We start from the raw sequence: 10,550 nt of genomic DNA, 5'->3' as shown, positions 1-10,550 counted from the left end.
AAGGCGGCTTCGCACTCCTCGATCCATAAGAAGTCTGATGCTTTCTTCACTAAGCTGAAGAAAGGTTTGCACTTGTCTGAGCTTCTGCTTATGAACCTATTCAGGGTTGCAGCCCTTCCAATTAGCATCTGCAACTGTTTTGCCAACGTCGGGCTTTTCAACTCTAGGATGGCCTTGATCTGATCTGGGCTGGCCTCAATGCCCCTTCTGGTCACCAGGTATCCCAAGAACTTACCAGATCCAACTCCAAATGCACATTTCGATGCATTGAGTCAGAGCCGATATGTTTTAAGGATATCAAAGACTGCTTTTAGGTCGGCCAGATGACCTTCAGGTTCCTTGGTCTTCACAACCATGTCATCGATGTAAACTTCCACTGTTCGGCCAATCAGGTGTCTGAACATCTTTGTTACAAATCTCTGGTAAGTTGCTCCTGCATTTTTCAACCCAAAAGACATCACTCTGTAGCAATACAACCCTCTTAGGGTGATAAACGCAGTCTTCTCCTCATTTGGGGGGTACATGGCCATTTGATAGTACCCCCTGTAGGCATCCATGAAGCTCATCCTTCTATGCCCTGAAGTGGCATCCACCAGTTGGTCTATCTTAGGTAATGGGAAACTGTCTTTGGGACAAGCCTTGTTTAGGCTGGTAAAGTCCATGCAGACCCTTCATTTACCATTCTTTTTCTTCACCACCACTGTGTTCGATAGCTATGTTAGATAATTTACCGAATGGCTCTGGCCTCCAGAAGTCTGTCTACTTCCTCTTCCACTGCCTCAACATGCATCAACATCAATCTTCTTGCCCGCTGGATTACAGGTTTGGCCGACCTGTCTACGTTTAGTTTATGGCAAGTTACCTCAGGGTCAATGCCAAGTATCTTGTAAGGCATCCAGGCAAATACTTCAATGTTTGCTCTCAAGAAAGCCTCTAGTTCTTTTTCCTCTTCCTTGGCTAAGCCCGGGCTGAGAAGGAAAAAGCATTCCTTATCCCCAGGTTGGACAAAGATCTTCTTCAGGGCTTCTTCACTCTTCTCAGCTGGCTCTTTGCCGACGTCATCTAGGACTTCCACGTTCTCGTCTTCGACCTTTACTGTCTCTGGTTCTCGTATGCTGCAAGTGGATTTCATTGCAGCCATGGAGCAGTTCTTTGCCTGCAGTTGATCCCCTCTGATCTCCTTGTCACGACCCAAACCCGGCCCTATGGGTTTAGCACCGTAACCGGCCAGTAATTCGAGATTACCGAAGACCTGCTTAACAGTAGTACAGTAAAACAGAGTTCAGGGCCCGGCGGAAGCCAATACAGTAAATAAATAATGTCCATTGAGCTATGACAGTCTGTATGCCAAAAAGATTTTTCATACATTTATACATAAACAGTACAGAACGGTATGCACAATATTTACAATCATTCAGACTAGGGACTCAATCCCTGCATAACAGTACAGTAAATATTCAGTCTATACAGAATAGTGAGACGGTACAGAAGGGGGAATTGTAAAACACCCCTAAGCCTTAACACGATAGGCTCGGAACCTCGCAGTGAGGCACATAGGCTGGCTTGACAAAACTGGAGTAACCCTGACGCCTCTAGCCGCAGTCTGGTGCCTGTACACCTACATATATATATGAGCAGTGAGCTAAAGCCCAGTGAATAACATAATGCATAAAGGGGTTAAGAATGAATGTCCTTACAGTATGAAAACAGTTCATTTAAACAGTATTTCAGTTGTTCAGCCAGTACAGTCATATGTGGTACATCCATTAGCATAACAGTACAGCAAACAGTAGGTTTGAAAAGACCGAGCAGTAATGATGGCCATCAGTCAGTAACAGTAGTGGTTCCAACAAGGGAACCGACAGAGATCTCTGTAACAGTAACAGTAAACAGTAGGTGCTAAGGATGCCACAATACAGTTCAGAATATAGGACATACATTCATTCAGTTAACAGTAATCAGTTCAGAAAACAATACAGTTCAATTGTTCAGAAGATAATCATTTGTGAACATATCTTTACACAGTCGTTACTCACAGAGTTCTGGGCTACAGTATGCTAGAGCGTGTCTCCCCAGTCGCCAACCCTACACAGTTCACAGGTTGAACACACACTAACCTACACAGTTGGGAAATATCATAACCTAACCCTTAATTTGCCTCGGTGTGTTCTACATCTAAGCCCTCAATGAGATGCCTTAAACTAGGCCTAAGAATGCCTAGGATGGGATGAGGATGCAAAGATGTATTCGAAAAGCAGTTTCAGGAGTTTTAGAAAGACAGAGTCCCGCTCGAGCGCAGGTTTCCCCGCTCGAGCTGACACGCAACAAGGTAAACGCTCGAGCGTCAACTTTCCCGCTCGAGCGTACTGTAAAAGTACTGGATGGGTGAAATCTCCGCTCGACGCCCACTCGAGCTGATATGCAATCCTCCGCTCGAGCGCCCGATCCTCCGCTCGAGCGGACTGTAAAACAGTGCAGAGAAATACTGGATGCTCGGATTCCACGCTCGAGCGCCAATTATCCCGCTCGAGCGGGAGTGCAAAATTTGGAATCCCAGATTGCACCTCCAAGCCAAAAACCAAGTTTAAATGCATCAAAACCGATCATCTTGGGCTGAATTTCCAGAAAACACTTGTAAACATATAGAATGACATGGTTCAAAGCTCAATTTTGAGAAATCAAGGCCCAAGGGTGTTTAATTCAAACTCAATTTCAAACCATTTTTCAAGAACAAGATGAACATGCAAACATGCATGAATTCAAATCTTTTTGAAGCTCCAACTTGATGCTATAAGGAGCCAATTGATCCAAAAACAAGTTGAAAACATGGACCATTACAAAATCATGGACATGTATGTACCATTTTACCATGAAATCAACTCACCTCAACAATTCAAACATGCATGCATGAATTATGTTCTATTTCAGCATATAAAGCTATTTCATGACTCAATCCACTAAATTTAACATGAAACATGCAAGAACAAGCTCAATTCATAAACAAGAGGGTAATTACTCTACCTTAGGTCTTGTAGTAGAAGAAGGGAGCCCAAATATGCAATCTATACTTCAATCCTCTTAAATTTCCAAGCAAGACCAAGCAAAGTGAGATGAAATCTACCTCTCAAGTCTCTCTCTCTCTCTCTATGGTCGGCAAGGCAAGGAAGAAGGCTGAGGAAAATTTTTTGATTCAAGTGTGCAAGGCTCAAATGTGTGTGAGATAGTGGCCACTAAGTGTGGCAAAATGGTAATTACGGCAACTATTGTAATTTAACTCATTTTAATCTAATTTAATCATACCTAATCCGTTTTTAGATAAATATACCATAAAATCACATTAATTATGATGATCATAAAACATCAATCAATTTCGGATTCGGCCGCCGATAATTAACAATTTAAACATAAAACACGAACAGATCAGATAAACAATCAACAGATGAAATGCAATTCAAACAAATGTACTCATTCAATTCAGTTCCAATTTCGGTCAGTCAGTTCAGTACTGTAAGCAGTTCGGTTATCAGTCATAATCAGTTCAGTTTAACGGTAATCATTGTTTATCGGTAATCAATCAGTCATCAGTCGGTAAACAGTATGAGGGCTGTTACACTCCTCTATCCCATGCACTGTTGGGAACCGTAATAGCTGATGTAGTGTTAAGGGAACAGCCCCCATTGCATGCAACCATGGCCTCTCCAGTATAGCATTGTAGGGGGACGATGTGTCGATTATGGTGAATTTTGTCTTCACCCTCTTGGTGTCAGCCTGTACCTCTAAGCTTGCTGATCTCAGTGGCCACGTCGGCATTACATTGAACCCGACCATTTAGCTATTGGATTGCTCTATATCATCTGGGTGAAGGCCAAGCTCCTTGTAACACCTGACATATATGATGTCACAAAAGCTGCCTTGGTCAATTAGGATGCGCTTCACTTGGCACTTCCCAACCTGGAGGGATACTACCAAGGCATCGTTGTGCGGATGTTGGACCATCTCCAGGTCGACTTCAGTAAAGAACACCACTGGTCCTTGGCACTCCTTAGCCCAAGGTCTTTTCTACCGGACCTGGTAAACATACTGCAAGTGCTTCACCTTCAGGGCCTCCCCCCGAATTTCATTTTCATTGACCTTCGAGTGAATTACGCTAATTACCCGAGGTCCGCCTGCTTTCGGTTACTGTGCTGGGGGAGGTGGAGCCGCTGGTGCCTGAGGCAATCTTGCCTGCTCTTCCCTTGTCCTGGTGTGACAACCCTCACCTCTGATTAGTGCTAATCTCTGGTTAACCATGATAAGTAACTGATCAGATTAAAATTCTGAACTGAATGCATGAGTATGTTGTTTAATTGCATTTCTATCTGTTAGTCACCAAATGATCTGTTCATGTTTTTAACTTTGAATTGCGAATTGAAGGTCTTATCGGCGACCGATTCCAGAATTGATTAGTGTTTTATGCTAATTAGAATTTATGTGATTTTACGGTAGGTTTAATTAAAATTTGATTCGGAAGGATTAAATTAGATTAAATATAGTTAAATTTCATTAGTTTGAGTTATTACATTTTTGCACTTTAGTGGACTCCCTCAAGAACTATTGTTTAATCCCCATTACTTACACACTTGACACATCATTCTTCACCCATTTTTCTGAAGCAAACCGTGAGAGAGAGTGAGATAGGAGAATTGGTTTCAACAAGAGATTAACTTGGAGAGTTAGAAGGAATTGAAGGGATTTTGCAAAATTGAGCTTGTATACTTTGAATTCAAGACCTAAGGTAGAGAATTCATTATTTGGTTTATGTATTTAAGTTGTTTTTGCATGATTCGTGGGAAAATTAGTGATCTGAGTCAAGAATTGAGTTAAAGAGTTGATTTGAATAGCTAATCCATGCATGCATGCACATACTCTAGTATTTTGAGGTTGTTTTCATAAGAATTTCCACATGCATGTCTACATTTGGGTTGTATTCCATGAATTCATCATGTTTTGGAGTTCAAACTTGCATTTGGTTATGTTTTGGAACATTGGAATCTATTAGAACACTTGCATGTGATGTTCTTGCATTGTTCTTCAAGTTTCCTTTGAATTTGTGTTCAATTGACTTACCTATGGGCTTTGATTTTACAAATTGATCTTTGAAACATGTTGTATTATGGATTTTCAAGTGTTTTCCAGAAAATTAGCCCAAAAGGATCGAGTTTGAAGCTTTAAAAGTTGAGTTTCATGCTTGAGGATCAATCAGGAAATTCCAGATTTTGGACCCACGCTCGAGCGTTGGACCTCACGCTCGAGCGTACACTCTGAGTACATGCACTTCCGCTCGAGCGTAGAAAGTCACGCTCGAGCGTGAAATGCATATGCCCAGAAGTTCATATGTTTTGCAGTCCGCTCAAACGAGAGAATTCACTATCGAGCGAGGATCTAAGTCTCACGCTCGAGCGGAGGTCAAGCGTCCATCGAGCATGAAAATCATGTATCCAGTACTTTTTTCATGAGTTTACAGTCCGCTCGAGCGAGGGAAGTCACACTCGAGCGGAGCTCCTTTGTCTGCATGTTCGCTCGAGCGTAGAAAGCCACGCTTAAGCGAGACCCCTGTTTCAGCAAAAATTTGAAAAGTGGTTTAAAGTGTAACTTTTGCATCCTCATTCCATCCTAGGCATTCCTAGGCCAAGTTTAAGGAATCTTAATGAGGATAAATAGAACCACACCAAGTCTAGATAAGGGCCTAAGTTATTGATTCCCTAGTACGTAACTTAGTGTGTGTTCGTTTTGCAACTGTGTAGGGTTGGCATCCGAGGACGCTATTTAGCTTGCCTATAGCCCAGTGCTCTGTGAGTAACAATGTTGTAAAGATATGTTCAATTATGATTATTTTCTGAATGATCAACTGTTCTGCTTACTGAAACGTTATTGTTTAATGAATGAATGTTTGTCCTATTTGTAAACTATATTCGTGGCATCCATAGCAATTTACTGTTACTGTACTGTTACTGCTACTGACACAGAGATCTCTGTCGGTTCCCATGTTTGGAACCACTACTGTTACTGTTATGATGGCCATCGACTGACTGTTCGGTCTGTTAAGATCTACTGTACTGTTTTGCTATGGGATGCACCACATATGATTGCTATGATTTCTAAGTGACTGATATGACTGTTTAATTACTGAAAGGACATTCATTCTTAACATCTTTACATAACTGTTATTCACTGGGCTTTGGCTCACTGTTTATATATATATATATATATATATGTAGGTGTCCAGGCACCGGACCGGAGCTAGGAACGTCGGGTTAAACTCCCGTTTTGTCAAGCCAACCTTTGTGCCTCACTTTGAGGTTCCTAGTCTATTCAAGCTAAGGCTATTTTGGGGTGTCTCAGTTTCACCCTTTTGTTTCTGATCTGTAATAAATGTTTAAGACTTGACTGTATAGTTATAGTTAGGGATTTGGTCCCTGACATAAATGTTTGTGGTTATGTCGCATGTATATATGTTTTGTTTATCAACGTGACTTATGCATAAAGTCTTTTTGCATTCAGACTGTCACAGCTCATTGGACATCTTTTATTTACTGTTTTGGCTTCTGCCAGCCCCTTTACTCTGTATTGCTGTCATTACTGTTAAGCAGGCCTTTGGTAATCACGGATTACTGGGTTGTTACGGTGCTAAACCCATAGGGGCGGGTTTGGGTCGTGACAGAGTGGTATCAAAGCAATACCAAGCACGAGTTATACTGCACACACGTGTCCAAATGAGCTATAGGATGTCCTAGAAAAGTGATTAGGGCATTGCATGAGCATTGATAAAAGTATGTGTGGCTATAGTATGAATATGTGTGCTAACGTGCTAATATGCTTAAGTCAGTAACTTCCTATTTTTATTATTACCATATTGCCTATAGTGAAATGGACAACGCAAGAAATACCGATGAATCTGAATCATCTGAGGCAAGAATGGCAAGGTTAGAAAGAACAGTTAAACTGTTGACTGAAGCTTTAAGACAACAACAGAACCAACAGCCCCCACCTCCTCCAATACAACCCGAACAGAATGTTAATGATGATATCATTGCTCTGACACAGAAGTTCAGCAAAATGAAACCATCATCCTTCCAAGAAGGCCTTGAACCATTAAAGGTTGAAGCATGGGTTCTTGAAACTGAGAAATTATTTGAAATGTTTCAGTGTTCTGAAGCACATAAGGTATTACTGGCTACCTTTACTCTACAAGAAGAGGCTAGACGGTGGTGGATGCTCGTCCGTGACACCAACAATGCTATGACTTGGGCTCAGTTTAAGGAGTCTTTCTTTGAAAAATACTTTCCCTAGTGTGTCCGAGACCGCAAAGTGACTGAGTTTGAACAGTTGAAGCAAGGTACCATGTTAGTAGCTGAATATGAATCAAAATTCACCGAACTCGCCAGATATGCACCACACATGGTGGACACTGATTATAAAAAGGCCCGGAAGTTTGAAGGCGGGCTCAATGTTGAGATACTTGATCAAATTAATGTCCTGAAATTGCTTAAATATGTGGATGTTCTCGACCGAGCAATAATAGCTGAGTCGAATATTGAGGCATTGAAACAGAATGAAACACCCACGACCAAGTGGTGCAGTAAGAGAAGGGGCTTCAAGTTTAAGAAAGGCCGAAATAACTCAACGAAAAAGAAGAAAAATACAGGATCAACGACCAGCTCTAGTTAAGGAACCAATTCCATACCACCCTGCTTTGAATGTGGAAAAAGGCACAAAGAGGTTTGTTACAAAATTTCGGGTGCTTGTTACAGGTGTGGCAAGGTGGGCCACATGGTCAAAGATTTCCCTTCCACTTCTCAAGGCACTGGTAAAGCTGCAGCTAGCACCGCAGCATCAACTGCTCCATCGAAACCCAACCCCAAAGCTACTGGAAAGGAGCCTTTAAGGCAAGGCCGGGTGTTTGCACTCGTACTGGGAGATGTGCAGAATACCGAGATAGTTGTGTCAAGTATACTCTCAATTTGTGCTCAAAATGCTTATGTTCTAATTGATTCGGGATCTACGCATTGATATGTCTCGCATGCTTTTTCACAGAAATTAAACACTGGAACCCATGAACTATTTGTTAGCTGTATCTTCACCCATTGGGGGATCCATGACTTGTGCATATATGTATTCTGCATGTGAGATTGTTGTGGGAGATGCACATTTATATATTGACTTACTGCCGTTGAACATTGACCATTTTGATGTAATTTTGGGAATGGACTGGTTAACAAAATATCATGCTACCATAGACTGTGTAATGAAACAAGTTGTTTTCCGTCCACCTGGATTGCCTGAATTTATGTTTAATGGAGTTGGTGTAGTACCTCCCCCATATCTGATTTCATCCATGAAAGCATTCAAGCTGATTAAAAAGGGGTGTAAAGGGTATCTATGTTGCATACTGACGGTACCTACTGATACTAAAGCTGATGTGGACAGTATTCCTATAGTCAGAGAATTCCCAGATGTTTTTCCTGATGATTTTCCAGGGGATTTGATTGATAGGGAGATTAAGTTCACCATTGAAGTATTACCGGGTACACAGCCAGTTTCTAAAGCTCCTTACAGAATGGCACCTATTGAATTGAAGGAATTGGAAGTTCAACTACAGGAATTGCTGGATAAGAAGTTCATTAGGCCCAGTACTTCACCATGGGGCGCACCAGTTTTATTTGTGAAAAAGAAAGATGGCTTACTGAGACTCTGCATTGACTACCGTGAACTGAACAAGGTAACAGTGAAAAACAAATATCCATTGCCTCGTATTGATGACTTATTTGACCAGTTACAGGGTGCCCAGGTTCTCCAAAATTGACCTTAGATCCGGATACCACCAGTTGAAAGTCAAGACAGGGGACATTGGAAAGACTGCTTTCCGAACGAGGTACGGACATTATGAATTTCTTATTATGCCTTTCGGAGTTACTAATGCACCTGCTGCATTTATGGACCTTATGAACAGAGTTTTCAAACCATTCCTCGATGAATTTGCAGTTGTTTTCATAGATGACATTTTGATTCATTCCAAGAGTAAAGAGGAACACGAACATCATTTGAGAATTGCCTTACAAACCTTAAGAGAACAGAAACTATATGCGAAACTAGTGAAATGTGAATTTTGGCTTGATAATGTTATGTTTTTGGGACATGTGATTAGTAGGGATGGCATTTCAATTGATCCACAGAAAATTGAAGCAGTGGTGAACTGGCCTAGACCGACGAATGTTACTGAAGTTCGGAGTTTCTTGGGTTTAGTCAGGTACTACAGAAGGTTTGTGAAAGACTTCTCCAAAATTGCCTTACCATTGACTCAGTTGACTCAGAAGGGAATATCATTTGACTGGACCGATCAAAGAGAATCAGCCTTCCAAGAGTTAAAGACTCGACTTGTAACTGCACCGATTCTCACCATACCCTCAGGTACGGATGGATTTACCATATTTAGTGATGTTTCTTATAAGGATTTGGGATGTGTATTAATGCAGAATGGTAAAGTTATTGTGTATGCTTCCCGACAACTGAGGCCGCATGAAAAGAATTACCCGACTCATGACTTAGAACTTGCTGTAGTGGTATTTTCCTTGAAAATTTGGCATCATTACCTTTATGGAGCAACATATGAGGTGTACACAGACCACAAGAGTTTAAAATACTTCTTTACACAAAGAGAGTTGAACATGAGACAGCGGAGATGGTTAGAACTGATAAAAGACTATGACCTGCAAATTCTGTACCATTCGGGGAAAGCTAACACCGTTGCTGATGCATTGAGCCGGAAATCAATTGGGAATTTAGCCTGTTTACTCACCGGACAGAAAGAACTACTGTGTGATCTTGAAAATTTTGAAGTTGAGATTGTTTTGCGTGAACAAGGTGGGACATTGGCTGCTATTTCTGCTCAATCGGCATTGATTGAGGAGATTAAAGAGAAACAACGCCAAGATGACCTTCTGAGGAAGATCATTGATGAACGGGAATCCAAACCAAGGCCGGACTTTAGATTTGAAAATAATGTATTGAAGTTTCAGGGAAGATTGTGTGTACCAAATGATTCTGAACTGAAAAGACGAATTTTGTAGGAAGGCCACAATTCAAAACTTTCCATCCATCCAGGAAATACAAAAATGTATCAAGACTTGAAACTGAATTTCTGGTGGCCGGGAATGAAGGAAGAAATTGCCGAGTTTGTATCGAAATGTTTACATTGCCAACAAGTCAAAGATGAACACCAATGACCCGCAGGCTTACTTCAGCCCTTACCAATACCAGAGTGGAAATGGGAACATATTACTATGGATTTCATTGTTGGTTTACCTCGCTCCAGTAAAGGTATAGACTCAATTTGGGTTATTGTTGATAGATTGACTGAATCTGCTCACTTCTTACCTATCAAAACAATCTATAATGCGGACAAATTGGCTACAATTTATATTGAAGAGATTGTTAGATTGCACGGAGTGCCTGTGTCTATTGTTTTTGATAGAGATTCGAAGTTTACATCAAGATTTTGGCAAAGTCTTCAA

Source organism: Camellia sinensis, chromosome 3 (assembly GCF_055761805.1).
Source record: "Camellia sinensis isolate YWXY chromosome 3, ASM5576180v1, whole genome shotgun sequence".
NCBI classification, from domain to species: Eukaryota; Viridiplantae; Streptophyta; class Magnoliopsida; order Ericales; family Theaceae; genus Camellia; species Camellia sinensis.
The sequence above is the reverse complement of the archived record's forward strand: the minus strand, read 5'-3'. Positions refer to the sequence as shown.